Raw genomic sequence first — 15,610 nt, 5'->3', positions numbered from 1 at the left:
TGAGACAATGAAGCTGATTAAGACAGCGATACTTTTAATGAGTTTAATTGATTGCACTATAATTGAATTTACTTCGTTGTGTCGACGGCTTCCGTGCTTGATCCATAACGTTTTCTTTGTATGGTAAATAATACGTAAACAAAAAAAAAATGTTCCCTGTGCTTAATCAATTACACATTACGCCATGAAGACATAGAGAGAACGGACGTACAGCTCCACCATTCTCAACTTTCGCACTAGATGGAGGTGAGGGGTCAGTTTCACGCCCCAGCCGCTTTATCCCCGGTGAAAGAGTCGCGGGTATGCATTCGATAGGAGACTGAGTGGGTCTCAGGACCGGTCTGGTCACTGTAAAACAGAGAAAAATCTTGTCCCTACCGAGAATCGAACCCCGGCAGTTTAGCCCGTTGCTATACTAAGTGAGCTATCCAAATAAATACAAGGACAAATGAATTATGACTGTGCGACAACACAGTTGTGTTTACAACAAGCAGACACACCAGCCTGTTACACAAAGTGCCAAATAAGGTATCGAAAAATAAACGTAATGCGTTCCGATTCTCTGAGTGCCAAGCCTTTCCACTCTTTGCTATTCATTATGATAATAGGCGCTCTTCTCGTAGATCAGTCACCACAACACATCCTGATACTAGCGAGGGTAGTAACTACTTGCCACATTTCATTAACGATTTTCTCGAACGATCAACGAAAGTACAAATGGTCCTCGACATACGAACGCTCGACGTACGAAAATCTGTGAGTACAAATGGCACCGTTCCTTTTTATTTTCACTTATTTACTGTTCTATGTCCCATGTGGAGGCGGGTTAGAATTCCTTAGCCCTGCGAGTCGTAGAAAGCGACGAAAAGGGAATCCGGTGCTTGGGGGTATAACTGGGACACCCTGTCATTGGGGGACATAAATACAGAGAACTGGTCCTCCAGGTTGGGGGTTGGAAGCCGGCCGAAGGTCATGCTCAGTAAAAAATACTGTTGCCGAGTCCAGAAAAATGAAAACCGGATGGTCTTAAACATGACGGAATAGAAAAGTCTGGCAGATACTTCTAAGGAAGACTATGGCTCAAAAAGGGCTGTTTTGCCAATGATGATTATTTACTTATCTTTACTCATTTGCCCGTGGATGTGTAACGTACTCTTCAATATCACTTTATATAAGGTAAACTGCATACAATATTATATTGCCACGCGTTTGAAGTGACTATTAACGGGGTTCGGATTTGTAAGCGGATTTACTGAACCCTTACAGATCCGTGACTACAAGTAATTATAACCGTTTCTCTAATTCACACACTTTACAGTTCACTAGAGCATACACTTAAGTCTTCTCAGGATGTCTTCACCAGTCTCCTGGTAACGGCTTCCAACAGCGGACGTTCCCCTTCTTCTGGTTCCCCAACTGTGTCCGCGCCCCAGCTACCAGCTTCTAACAGCAACAGCTCACAAGCACTGAACCGCTGCAGTCCTCTAACCCACTCACTCACCAACCACCTAACTCAATTCAACTCAACTCTCACTAACTGTCCTGCTTATAACATCTCGCCACGGACTGCACAGAAAACACCGTTCCACTATTTCTATGCATTCGTCGTTTCCGCGGAAACATACATGTTTGCGAAGTCATTACTTAGCAATGGCTGGTGTATTGTTGCTTATTTTGTGGTCGTTGCCTAGCAACGGGTCGACATTCCACAATATGCAGAAAAGACCTTGTTCATAAACATACTACTCAACTACTGCTAAATACATTTCATTACTCCTTTCTTCTTTTCTTACTACTACTACTACTACTACTACTACTACTACTACTACTACTACTACTACTACTACTACTACTACTACTACTACTACTTCTATTTCTACTTCTCCTTCTACTGCTACCTTGACGGATTAGATTATCTGGCCTGCCCCCTTCAGAATTAAGACTTTACTTCTTATGGGGATAAAAGCACGTTTCCGCTCAGAACGACTCGACTTCTGAACGGGGCTCTGAACGTAACCCTTCCGTAAGTCAAGAATCTAGTGTAGAGGCTATGTACTTCTGCTGCACACGGTTACATAAAACAAAACCTAAAGTTTCACTTACCGTACCTTCGGGAAAGAAATCAGCAATCAAGGTCCCCCATTCGAAGTTCACAAGCAACCAACAAGAACACTCGCTTCCACGCACACGATGATCCTAAAGACAAAAGAGAAAGGACCAAGAATGTTACAAAAGGAGAACAACACCCTTGTCCATCAATAATAATGTCACGTAGTACGTGTGACTACAGACGGGGTTTGGATATTGACCACTACAAATGGCTATAACACTATCGCTATTCCCACACTCTAAAGTTCACTACAGCACACAGACTAGTGTTCTGAGTCTTTTACTAGACGTTTCCTGGTAATGGCTATTCCTCTACCTCCGGGCTCAAGTCCTTCCTTCACAGACTCCCGTACGCAACTGACTACTACTGACTAGCACTGTCCCTTCCTCATAACATCTCAGCACGGACCAAGTAGAAACACACCGTTTCCAACAGTACCTCCACTGTTGCCGCGGGAACCTGTTTACCGAGCTGTTTCCCAAAAACGGCCCTGGTACATCCGCCCATCTCGCGGTCGTTGCATAGCAACGGTTCTACACGCTACAATAACAATACTTTAAAGGCTCCAAAGGGATGGTAAATGAACTTTCACTCTGACAAGTAGGACGACCATAATTTTTGAGTCTCATATATCTATGTGTCTGCAGAGGAACACGCTTATTTCTGTCGGTAGGTTAGTTAAGAACGCTTTCAGTATCGAGACTGTACAGCACGTGATGGTAGGATGCTACATGAATGATTCATGAATTGGAAAGGATTTCGAAGGAAGCGGTCATGGCCTAATCCAAGCACTATCTCGGTGTTTGATTGGTGGGATTAAGAAAATCAAGAAAAGCCCCAGTCAGGCTAGCCGGTTCCCCGGTCAAGATTCGAACCAAGCATATGCCGAATACAACTCCATAGCGTTATCTCTAGATCAGGCAGTTCGGTACATACGCGTACTTCACTTGGAGTTCTGTAAGTTGAGAATCGGACTCTGGCCGATAGGAATTTTTTTTTACTCAAAAGAACCGAATTACCAACCTCCTGAAACATGATAGACGTTTTTGGGGACATTCTGTATACAGACTTTGTTCCTAGAGGTCTCCTTCCTTCTGGCTTCTCCCCATACGTGCTAAATGTAATGCCCATCCTCCTTGACTTTTTCTTTTCCTTGGCACTACAGCCCCAGTGGGCGTAGGCCTACCTCCATGAACTCCGTTCACTTCGGTTTTTCTAGATCTTACGCATACGGTAGGACTCCTTGGGCGGCTGATCAGCTCGTCGCAAGGCCTCTACCTGTACACAAACATAGAAAAATGCACACAAACATCCATGCCCTGAGTGGGATTCGAACCCACGATCCCGGCTTCCGAGCGAGCGAAGACATGCCTTAGACCGCTCGGCTACCGTGACCGGCCCTCCTTGACTTTATCATTCTAATTATACAGGCGAAGAGTACAAGTCATTAACATCCTCATTATGCAGTATTCTCCAGCTCCCGTCAAACACTACAGAGACTTCTGTACTCATCGGAAACAACTCACGACTCGCTGAAGCCGCATATGAAATGAAGAATGGATCCAACCGAGATTACCATACACTACAGCGCGCTGACTGCTCATGACGCGGTTAACTGAATGACCACATGACTTGGCTGTTTAAAGGTGGCAGGTAACCAGGCTGTGCCATTAACAAACAGTCAGGCGAGGCTCAATCAAATAAAGCAGGGCCCCACTCGCCTGCCTCGGCTCCCAATCTGAAAGAGTGAAACTCAGTCCAAACTTCCATATTCTGGGACGCTATGTGCCTTATCCACCTCACCATTCTTCTCCGTTATTTATTTTCGGTTTACATAAGGACACTGTCAGTAGCTCAGACTATGTATCCTTGAATTGGAAAAGGACGTGGACACAGGCGGCACTGGTCTGATTTAGCAGCACTAACCTGTAGGAACTGATACGAAGCACAAAAACCTCTCAACCCCACTGTTTGATGCCTCGTCCTCGATACAGATTACAGAATCACTTTTTACAGTATTGTGGCATGATGCCCGAAAGCTGGAATAGTGAAGGCAGAAGAGACGTACATTGCTAGGCGACGGCTCCGTAAACACATTCCCGCAGCAACGAATATGCAAGCAATAATCAAGTAACTTGCGTTGTTATGCACGGACGCTGTAAACACGCCTTATCACAAAAGAGAGGCTGTGTTTTCTGCGTAGTTCGTGCAAAGTTATGGTTATTCGTTTCCGGTTTTTTTTTCTTTTTTCTTCTACCCTCAAGATGGAAGCTATACGATCCTCCAAAACGTCGGTTAACACAATATCTACAAGGCACCACTTCCCTGCTTTCTTCATAGTCACCGCCGTGAACACCTCAAATCTTAGAAATTAAGTTAAGCTTACTGCCCCTCCCCAGAACTACTGCCTCAGCGTGGTGGGGAGACCTGCATGCCTCAATCATTTGGACAGTTAAGACGGCGGGGGTGTAAGCTCCTGGAGATAGAGGATAGCTGAAAGGTAGCTCCTAATCCACTCTGAGGGTTGTGTGATGATAAACACTCACCTCGAAAACACATGTTAAGAAATCTAACGTCGGAAGCAGGGTGGATAACTAAGGGAAACTATTAAGTAACGCTTATAAGGGTAATGAAATATGTCTCGCTATTTCAAATATGTTCAGTTAATTCAAAATAAAAAAAATAAAGAATTATAGGGTAGAAGAATAGCGATAAGGCCCAGACTAAGATGGCTGGAACATGAAGAGACCGATTTACGAGTGATACAAGAGAAGAGAAGAGAAGAAAAGAGAGGAATGCGCATGTTATAAAGGAGGCCAATGTTCTAAGAGGGCCGTAGACACAAACAGTGAGTAACAAAGTGGCTGTTCTTTTATTTTACATCTTTTAATTTTTACAATAGCGAAACTAACACAGACTGAAAAGATAAACCATCCTATTTTATTATTATTATTATGAGGGGGTGGATTTCCCCATGCACTTAGACCAGTTATTGGTCCATTGTGCGTCCCCCTTTAATTTCTACTGTCGCCATACCCTACCGGTACTAGTGCGTGCTATCAGTCCCGTTCAGCCCACGAGGTCGGCCGTCGGTACCTGATATTTCCCCTATCTACCAGAGGCATTGGAAACTACTTGGGCGGGAAACTGTTGGCTAATTTTGCTCAGAGGTCTCCTAGAGACATGAGGATCTTTTACGTGCCGTAAATCTATGACACGGGACCCACGGCTTAAAGTACCTCCCGGAGGACTTGTTCCCTGAATTTTTCCGCTCTTAAAAATCCCACGACCTCCGCCGGGTTTGTACCTTGAGTCATGACGTGGGAACGTTACCCCTAGACTACGGAGGCCGCTTTACACCATCCTAACTCTATCAGGCAGACCTGAGTAAAACCCCAATACAAGAATTAAAATGATACCTGAATGAACAAAAAATTGTATATGAGTTACGCCACTGGGCACAACTCATTCACGAGCCAGTACTTATTGAACATATATATTTATTGCAGACTCTGCAGATTGTGTATAATAAATATGTGAAAAGATCTCAACATTATCACGAACCTTGCGTACGCGTATAATTCATCCACTTTGACAATCATTCGGTGACATTTCACGGCACTTGCACAGATTAACAGAACAAGCAGCTAGACGTTTCGTGGCCGTTGAAGTGTGCTAAAGAGTTAAACGACTGATTTTCGTAATAGTGATGCTACATGTTTTTGTGGAGGAAGGCTCCAGATTGTTTTTATATTATTTACAAGGGCATAGAACTTCAAAGATGTGCCAGATCTCAATCAGTTTTATTGCCCCACATTTGCAAGCTAATCGTCAACTTCCTTTTATTTTTTTTCTTGGCTAGCTTTCCTGTAGCTCGTCTAATTCAAGGATAAACAAAATTTGGCCTCGGGTTGGAGGTGGCCAGCGGGAAAAAAAAAAATTAAATTCTGCCTACGGCGAAGTTGAATTATTACTGACTGATGATTTTTGGGATATTCGACGACGCTTGTAACTGCACTGGTTATGTACATGGCTGCGAGGGATGACGTGAAAAGGTTGTGTAAGGAAGTGGTCGTAATCTTTCGGGAGGTGCCATCGCAACATATTTTAAGGGATTGATTAAAACCACGAAATACGTCAATCTAACAAGTGGGCTCCTAAATACGAAACAGATATATTCAACCATTCTACAGCAACTCTGAGTCTACGATAAAGCAATAATATGACTCTCGTCACTCTTCCTCGATGTTCTTACAGTTTCTGAGGAAAGAAAATGTTTAGGTATGTGAGCAGGTGCAACATACCGACCATGTCCCCATTTCATCTTTCGAACAAAATTTCCGATTTTTAAGAAATTTGATGTGAACTTAATGGAAGAAAATCAAACTATCGTAAAAAGGTAAAGTTGTCCCTGTGCTTATCTAATTAAGCACAATACCATGAAGGCGTGCGGGGGAGTGGATGTACAGATCCGCATTTTCTTGACCTCGCCACTAGCTGGAGGTGAGTGGTCAGCTTCACGTCCCTGCTACTTTGGCCCCCGGGGAAATTGCCCTTGGTATCCACTGGATATGAGGCTGGGTGAGCCCAGAACCGGTCTGGACTTCGAAAAAATTCTTGAACCTACCGGGACTCGAATTTCGAACCTTCGGTCGTCCAGCCCGTAGCTAGTCGCTATGCATTCAGAAAATATGTAATCGACATGTGTGTGAGAATACAATTTTGAATCAAAGAAAACACCCAGGTCCTTAATACTGCTAGTGCGTGTAATGATAGCATTACAAAACTGATATTCGTAATTAAAAAAACAGCTTTCCTTGTGTATGACACAACATGCGTTTTAGCAATATTATGTCTCCTGGAGTCAGCAATGCACCAGCCACTCACGGAACTGATGTCAGACTGAAGTAAGAGGGAGTCATGTAGTGAGTTAATGACGCGGAAAATTTTGAGATCATCGGCAAAAAATTAAAAGTTTACAGTAGTTAACAGAGTTGCATAGGTCATTTATGATTACATTAAAAAGAGAAGCCCCAGAACAGAGCCTTGCGGCACCCCGGACGTTACACGAAAAGGCAGGGAGAGAGCGCCAGAAACGCGAACCCGAGACTGTCTGTTGGCTAAGTAGGTGCGAAACCAGCTGACATAAGCATCAGAGAATCCGAAGGAGCTTAGTTTATGCAAGAGCATGTTATGACGGACGAGGTAAAAAGCATTTGAAAGATCAAAATAGACGGCATCAGCTTGACGATGACCACGTGCAACAGGCGTAAAAATGTCAAGAAACGTCACCAAATTGGTAACTGTAGATTTATTTCTGGTAAAACCATGTTGACTGAGATTAAATTTAGCATAATGCGAAACATGATCATGAATTCAAACAATTTAGAGAAATTACTGAGAATAGAAATAGGCCTGTAGTTGCTCACAGCGGCATGATTGCCTCTTTTAAATACTGGTACAACAGCAGATCCTTTCCAATAATAATAATTCAATTCATTTATGTGCAAACTTAACAGTCCAAATGCCAATTATAAAGTGAGCAGGAGTAAACAAAAAGAAACAAAACGTACACACAAAGACAAACGAAACCAAAGTATTTGGACAACAGCAGCAATAATAATAACGCACTTAATAAAAATTCTGATGTATCATTCGATACTATGTGATCCACGAAGGTGCCCAGAGCGCTAACCCGTAAACTAATGCCCCCTCCGGCGTGCGCACGCACGCACGCACACACGATGTGTAGGGCTGGAGAAGTAAGCTTTTTTGGATGTTACCTTCTTATATATATTCTTAGTGTAGAGTTGGCCCTATCGCGAAAACAAACAATGAAAATGTACTTTTTGGCGGAAATGCAATTTCCGGGGTCTCCAGTACATATGTTTACATGCTTTAATTAGCATACCTGTAAACGGGTGTGGGAAACTAAACTGGAAACTACTCCAGACCCTGCTTACCTTGAAAACTCCGATCAGAGTCTAAGATGATGGGAAGGAATTAATTATTAATTATTGTATTATTTACGTATTCTGGTATGTCTATGAAATATGTTCTGTCAGTGCTAACAGCTGATAATAAATTTAGTAATTCTTACATACGCCGGTCACGGTAGCCGAGCGGTCTGAGGCATGTACTATCTTCGCTCGCTTGGAAACCGGGACCGTGGGTTCGGATCTGTTTCCTGTGAGGTACGAACTCAATTCTTATATATTATTCTTATACACTGCCGGTCACGGTAGCCGAGCGGTCTAAGGCATGTACTGTCTTCGCTCGCTTGGAAACCGGGATCGTGGGTTCGGATCTGTTTCCTGTGAGGTACGAACTGAATTCTTATATATTATTCTTATACACTGCCGGTCACGGTAGCCGAGCGGTCTAAGGCATGTACTGTCTTCGCTCGCTTGGAAACCGGGATCGCGGGTTCGAATCCCACTCAGGGCACGGATGTTTAGTTTGTGTGTGTGTGCATTTTTCTGTGTTTGTGTACAGACAGAGGCCATGCGACGAGCTGATCGTCCGCCCAAGGAGTCCTACCGAATGTGTAAGATCTAGAAAAACCGAAGTGAACGGAGAAGTTCATGGAGGTAGGCCTAGGCCCACTGGGGCTGTAGTTCCAAGGAAAAAAAAATTCTTAATCCGTTCTTCTTATACCTAACGGTGTCGATATTTGGGTGTTCTTTTCATTTCTATCATTTTACAGACGGTAGGACTCCTTTGACGAGTGATCAGCTCGTCGCAAAGCTTCTACCTAAACACAGGACAACACAAATAATGAATAAACACATACCAAATATCCATGCCCTGAGTGGGATTCGAACCCACGGTCCCGGCTTCCGAGCGAGCCTGCGCGACTCACCGCTCACCCAGCTCAGAATGGTCCCATCTGGTTCCCGGCCACCCCTGGTAAGTTAAACAATACTGCAAATAACGCCCCCCCCCTCTGAAAATAACTCTGGAGTAGCGCCCGCATTTCTGTGTGACGTGCACTGGCTCCTTTCCAACAGGTGACACAACAGCGAAATGAAACCACTGTGACGATATAGCAAGCGGAACCCCAAAAAGTATGGGCGCCACAAAACTGACCCTTGTACGAGTGTATCACGAAGCCAGGATAGCGTAGTCGGTATATCGACTAGATACGGACTGAACGACCGAGGGGTCAAAGTTCGAGTCTCGGTAGGGTCAAGAATTTTCTCTTCTCCACGTCGTCCAGAACGGCTGTGGGGTACACCCAAACTCCTATCCAATAGGTACCGGGGACTCTTTCCCCGAGAGTAAAGCTGCCGGGCCGTGAAGCTGACCACTCGCCTCCAACTAGTGACAAGGTCAAGATAACGTGCGTCCATATATCCACTCCCCAATATGCCTTCATGACGTAGTGCTTAATTAAGTTAAGCACAGGGACAACTTTACCTTTACCTTACTGGACTTGTTTCCATATCATGCTCTTAACCACGTGACATCATTAACTGAAGAACGCAATGATCCCATATAAAGAAAAAACATTTAACTTAAAACATGTGCTCATATCAATTACGGGAAAACTGTCATCACAATAACTCTATAAGCTACTTGCGCAGACTGGAGTAACTCCGGTTACTGTATTAAGATGAGGAAACAAAACCAGAACGCATTACACAGAACTCATAGAGTGTAAGGAACACACCTTCCTTTAAAAGCAAATATTCTTAAAAATCTAGTATTATGTACACCGACTTACTGGGGCGCTATTTTCTGCTGCAAGAGTGTAGTCTGGGTGCAACAGCTGTCCGGGCTGGGTGTCAGAATAAGAGCATTCATATCACATGTAGAAGAGTCACGGCGTCTCAGAGCAGCAAATAGGTTCGTAACTGTTCATGCAATGCAAATAAAACCGTACACCGTCCAACACACAACACAGATATAATGTAAACTGTGGAGCTTCAAGTTCAATGCCAGTTCCCGCCTGCGCGTTCTAAAGACCACCCCGTCACACCCCTCAGCGGGATGTGGCGTCAGTACGAGACGCGAAGTTACTGTCTCTTTCCCTCAAACGAAACTACTTAACTGACGGATTTTAAGCTCGAGCTATGGAAGATTGTGAACTACCAGTTTATTATCACTTTTCGGCCGCGCCATAGCTCAAGCGGTTAGTCGCTGGCTTTCCACCGCGGCGGCCCGGGTTCGATCTCAGGTATGGTCAAGTGGGATTTGTGGTGGGAAAAGTGGCGCGGGTTTTCTCCGAATACTTCGGTTTCCCCTGACAATTTTTTTTTCCTTGGCACTACAGCCCCAGTGGGCCTAGGCCTACCTCCATGAACTTCTCCGTTCACTTCGGTTTTTCTAGATCTTACACAATCGGTAGGACTCCCTGGACGGGTGATCAGCTCGTCGCAAGGCCTCTACCTGTACGCAATCACAGAAAAACGCACACACACAAAACTAAACATCCGTGCCCTGAGTGGGATTCGAACCCACGATCCCGGTTTCCAAGCGAGCGAAGACAGTGCATGCCTTAGACCACTCGGCTACCGTGACCGGCCCTGCCAATCTTCATTCCACCAAATTCTCCATCTTCATAATCACCCGGGGAAGGCTACAATAGGCCAATCAGTGGCCGCCGTCCCGAGTGGACCCAGTTGGGCTCCACCCCCCCCCCTTAACCGAATTAAAAATTTATGAACATTTTAATCGAGAAGACGTTTGCCAGCAGCTGTAAGGGTTCATATTCACAAAGAAAGTCTGTTACTGTTACGTCTATTATTGCGCAACATTTCATTACTGCATTACTGTCGTCAGCTGCACACAACGCGACTTCATCGTGACAGATCTATTACAGACAGCAATTAAACAGGTCACAAATTGATATAAAACGTAAAACATGTGATATTCGAAACCGGAAAAAATATTTCATTTCACGACATATCCTCCACCAACACTGATACGGTTGTCCCATCGCTTTTCCAGTGCGTCGAAATCCGCAGCATAGAAATCTTTTGGCTGTCGTCTCAACCACTTCCCCACCTCCGTTTCAATCTGTTCGTCATCAGCGAAGTCTTTCCAACGTTTCAGGACCAAGGTGCGAACCGCTTTACACGACAAACACTTCCCATTATAAACAGGAAACATTCATTTTCATCATGTCTTTTTGTCCGTAAAAAAGCACAACAGAACGCTGCTCTTCGGTATTACACCCTCCAGCACGATCGTCATGTTGACTACTAAAACCAGTCTCTGAACATGTGCATACGCGTCTGCAATCTGGTCTGTCATGAAGTTGATCTCTGCTGCTACCTACTGATACACATAAAAAAACCTACTGCATCAATTACAGCAGTTTTACTTCCATTTATGACCTATTTACTGACTCTCCCTCGTAAGATGACGATGATAATAATAATAATAATAATAATAATAATAATAATAATAATATGCCGCGTGTTTCCTAGGCAACGCGACAAAAAATTGCTTGTGTCTCGGAGTTGAACGAACATGTGTATTGCACAAGCACTCTTTACACTCACAAATACAATTATTCGCACTTATAACATCTTCGGGCGTTTCCTCTTCAGGGTTATACACTCTCGCCCTGCTGATCTCGGTGAAGTGTCTTCTGCTCTGCTCGGAGCTCAACTGTCCTTAGCTCTCGTAGGATAGGAACTCTACTGGTCTCCTGTCGGATACGAACTAACTGGTCTCTTGCCGAAGTTGGTCTGTTATATCCTGCACTCGGGCTGAATAGGGAACACCTTGTCGAAGAGTTCGGTTTCGCCCGCTGCTATACAAACGAATCTCTTGTTGCTGCGGGAATACATGTTTACTGTAATATGGAACATAATATTTCACCTCGTGGTTGAATCAGTTCTGCCGGAATTTGATCACTATCTGGCGATTTATACCTTTTCGACTTTGCAATAGCAAAAGGGCTACATCAGGTATTAACCTCTCCGCTGTATGCATTTCTATCTGCCTAACATCACTGACCCTACGTACATTCAATTACTGAGAGAAATAGTTATTCTACCTGTTCAAAATGTTGTGGGAATCTGCAAGCAGATCACCATTCTCATCCATCACTAAGTTACTGCTAGGTTGGTAACCCCTCTTAAAGCCATTTATTCCTCTATACAGGTCTCTAATGTTCTTGTTCTTACTGTTCATTGCAGGCTCATCAATTTTGTCTCCTCCAGATATGGAGAGTAGCTGCAAGTGTATTGAATAAGTAGTCGCGGACAGCCGACAAGTGGTGATCCTCCAGCTTAGAGGTTGGGCGTGGAGCTAACTACTCCTCGCCGTAAAAAAAAAAAGCCTGTTACGAAACATAAGACGTCTCGGACCTGGACGGATTCTTTGAATAAACGATATACAAAGGATTACATTCAATAACTTAAAATAGAAAATTTTGATTATGATGTGGTGTAAAATTATATTCAAGGCATAACCCTACAAATTTTAGCGTAGAACTCCTACACTGAATCTCTTCCGTATAATTACATATGTGATTTCGGAGACGGCCGGTCACAGTGGCCGCGCAGTCTACGGCATGAACCGTCTTCGCCCGCCCCAACACTGGGATCGTGTGTTCGAAACCCACTCGAGGCATGGATGTTTCTGTGCGTTTATTCTGTTTGTGTTGTCATGTGTGTAGGTAGCGGCCTTGCAAAGGGCTTATACCCCGTCCAAGGAGTCCTATAGATTGTGTATAGGAAACTAAAAAACCAGCCAAGGTCCAACAAAGGGCCGTAGAGCCAGAGGAAATAAGATCTCGGAGATGAAACACCCAACCGGAAACAGGTCCACAGTACCGGAAGCAGGGCCATAGTTTTACAGTTTCATTCATTTTCACTCATCAGCATACATGACGTCCAAGAATTATATATTTAAAAATGCTAGCCCAATATTTTACGAATACACATATATATTTACACGGACTCTGTATGTTTTGTAAGTTACTGCTATCAAACTACAAATTTATCGAACAGGGAGGTCACAAGTTCAAGTCACAGCGATAATTTTTTCAAAACACTGCATCCTTGAAAACAGTCATTTCTCTGTCACGCGACAAGTCCTTGAATTATAATACAAGGCTGTCAATATGTTATCCATGTGATCATCTGCGCATGAACACACAGCAACATAGCCTCCATCAAGTCATCTTTCAAGAGGCGTTCTTTACGTCAAGCGAACAATTAGAGCAACTTAACATACGCTCTACGATCAAAATCGAACGTTCAATACAGGCAAAACAAAAGCAGAGTTCTAACATCTAATGCATAACGCCGTATACTCTGTTGAAATTCAACCTATGTTTCGGAGGTACGTGTCACATATACCCTGAAGATGGGAGCGACTTCTTCCTCCGAACCGTCGGTTAACTTTCAACGGACTACACGGTGATATATCCCAGAAGACGGAACTCTTAAACCCACCGCTATGAGAACCTCAGATCCAGTAAATTAAAATGGACTAGCTTGAGCCAATTCAGTCCAATCCACCTTACCACATCTTAATCACATGAGAAATATTTTAATTACTACACTGCCGTTTGAAGTCCCGACCCTTCACAGGGCCGCATCCGCATCTGCGCACCGCGAGGGGCTTCTTTTCTTCGGATATTCAGGCCAAAGTTTTGTATACATTTACTGCGTTGACATTATTATTATATGGGGGCACGCGCTAGCGTAGTTGGTTGAGGCACTATGCTACAAGCCGGGAGTTCGCGGGTTCGAGTCCCGATGATGTCACTGAATTTTTTTTAAATTTTCCTAATACTTTCAGCCGCACTATGTCCCTCAGGTAGACTCAGCCTCTGACAGAAATGAGTACCAGGAAGATTCGTGGGAGGTAAAGTCAGCGGGCGCGTAATGCTGACAACCTTACTCCCATCTGTGTGCCGACTGTCTACAAGATTACAAGATGTGCGAGTCTCGACCTCTCACACGCCCTTATGGGCCTTCATGGCNTCATATTCACGGCGATGATCGACATGTCTGTCAGACAACAGCCGAAATCAGTGAGCGAAAAATAAGCAATTAAAGTAAAGTAAAGCTATCCCCGTACCAGGCCGTGAAGGCCCATAGGGTTGTGAGACGTTGAGGGTCCCACATTATCTAGACAATCGGCTCAAAGATGGCGGTAAGGTCAGACTTACGCGCCTGCCGCGCTTTACTCCCCAGGAAAATTATTTAATTAATTCCTTGTACTCATTTCTGTTAGAGGCTGAGTAAACCCCAGGGCCTAGTGCGGCTGGAAGGATTAAGTTAAGTGAAAAAATAAAATGACCTCATCGGGACTTGAACCCGCGACCTTTCGGCTTGTAGCATAGCTCGTCAAATTACTCGCCTAAAATTTAAAACCTCATCGGAATGAGGGACTTCACCCATTACGAGTTCGCCCAAATGTGGAACAGGATGGAAAGCTGTACTCTGCATTGGGAAACAGACACTGTCCAACGCATCCTTTGCTACGTATTTTACATACATCACCAACCCTCTCATTCAAGCACTGGTACTGAGTATCTAGCAGCTGAGGAATCAAAATTCCTTTCTACAGAGTTCATTTTTCTGATATACCATCTACATTAAAATGACCGTGGGTCCCGTGTCGTAGATTTACGGCACGTAAAAGATCCTCATGTCTCTATGAGACCTCTGAGCAAAATTAGGCAACACACTTCCCGCTCAAGTAGTTTCCAATGCCTCTGGTAGATGGGGGAAATATCAGGTACCGAGGGCCGACCTCGTTGGCTGAACGGGGCTGATAGTACGCACCAGTACCGGTAGGGTATGGCGACAGTAGAAATTAAATGGGGACGCACAATGGACCAATAACTGGTCTAAGTGCATGGGGAAACCCACCCTCTCTAATAATAATATTAATAATAATACATTAGAATGAAATGTAAATTGTCGTTTAAGTAAATCTAGCTTTCCTGGTGTTGGTTACACGTTGCTAAAACCTCTACAAGTTTCGGTCATACAAGATCATCTTTCCGGGGATGTGTACCACATTAAAGGGAAATAACTTCATAGAGCTGAGCCCTTCTCGAGAAGCCGCCAGTTGTGCAGCTACTCAAGAACTTCCCAGAATTGTATGTAGCCCGAAGGTTCATTACCGTGTTTACAAGTGAGTAATCACGTACAGCCCTTTATGTACTGACACCACCCTTCAACACACAGTGTCCTGAAAGTCGCCTTACCAAGACTATACTCATGTTCTAGAGAAAAACTAGTTTATTTACAGCCAAATGAAAATTTAATAAATACACCAATAAAACAATACCTGACAGAAACAACTGCTAGCGTAACCACAGTGCTACCAACTGCTGCTAATAAAAATTTGGGCGCAAGTGGAAATAATCACACTTAAACGCTTCACAGTCTAGGTACGCAACTTTTGGGACACAATAACACTTCATTCATTATCAACATCAATTTGTTTCTTTCCAGTTACTTCTGGCTTCCGCGCAATACAAGGCATGTTCTCCACGAGAAATAAAAACAGGTGAATGGTTAT

At 44.0% G+C, this 15,610-nt stretch overlaps 1 protein-coding gene across 2 annotated transcripts in view; it reads right to left on the bottom strand.

The window, feature by feature from the left end:
- The window catches only part of LOC111866761 (steroid hormone receptor ERR1), a 183,547-nt gene that overhangs the window by 141,771 nt on the left and 26,166 nt on the right, over positions 1-15,610 (bottom strand). The window contains exon 2 of one of the 2 annotated variants that reach the window (XM_023856002.2): positions 2,104-2,196. The gene's annotated coding sequence lies outside the window, so the exon portion shown is untranslated. The remainder of the gene's footprint in view (positions 1-2,103; positions 2,197-15,610) is intronic. The other variant, XM_023856003.2, reaches the window with a different exon arrangement.

This window comes from Cryptotermes secundus, unplaced genomic scaffold, assembly GCF_002891405.2.
Source record: "Cryptotermes secundus unplaced genomic scaffold, Csec_1.0 scaffold213, whole genome shotgun sequence".
Lineage (NCBI taxonomy): Eukaryota > Metazoa > Arthropoda > Insecta > Blattodea > Kalotermitidae > Cryptotermes > Cryptotermes secundus.
This window is presented reverse-complemented; position numbering and strand designations above follow the sequence as displayed.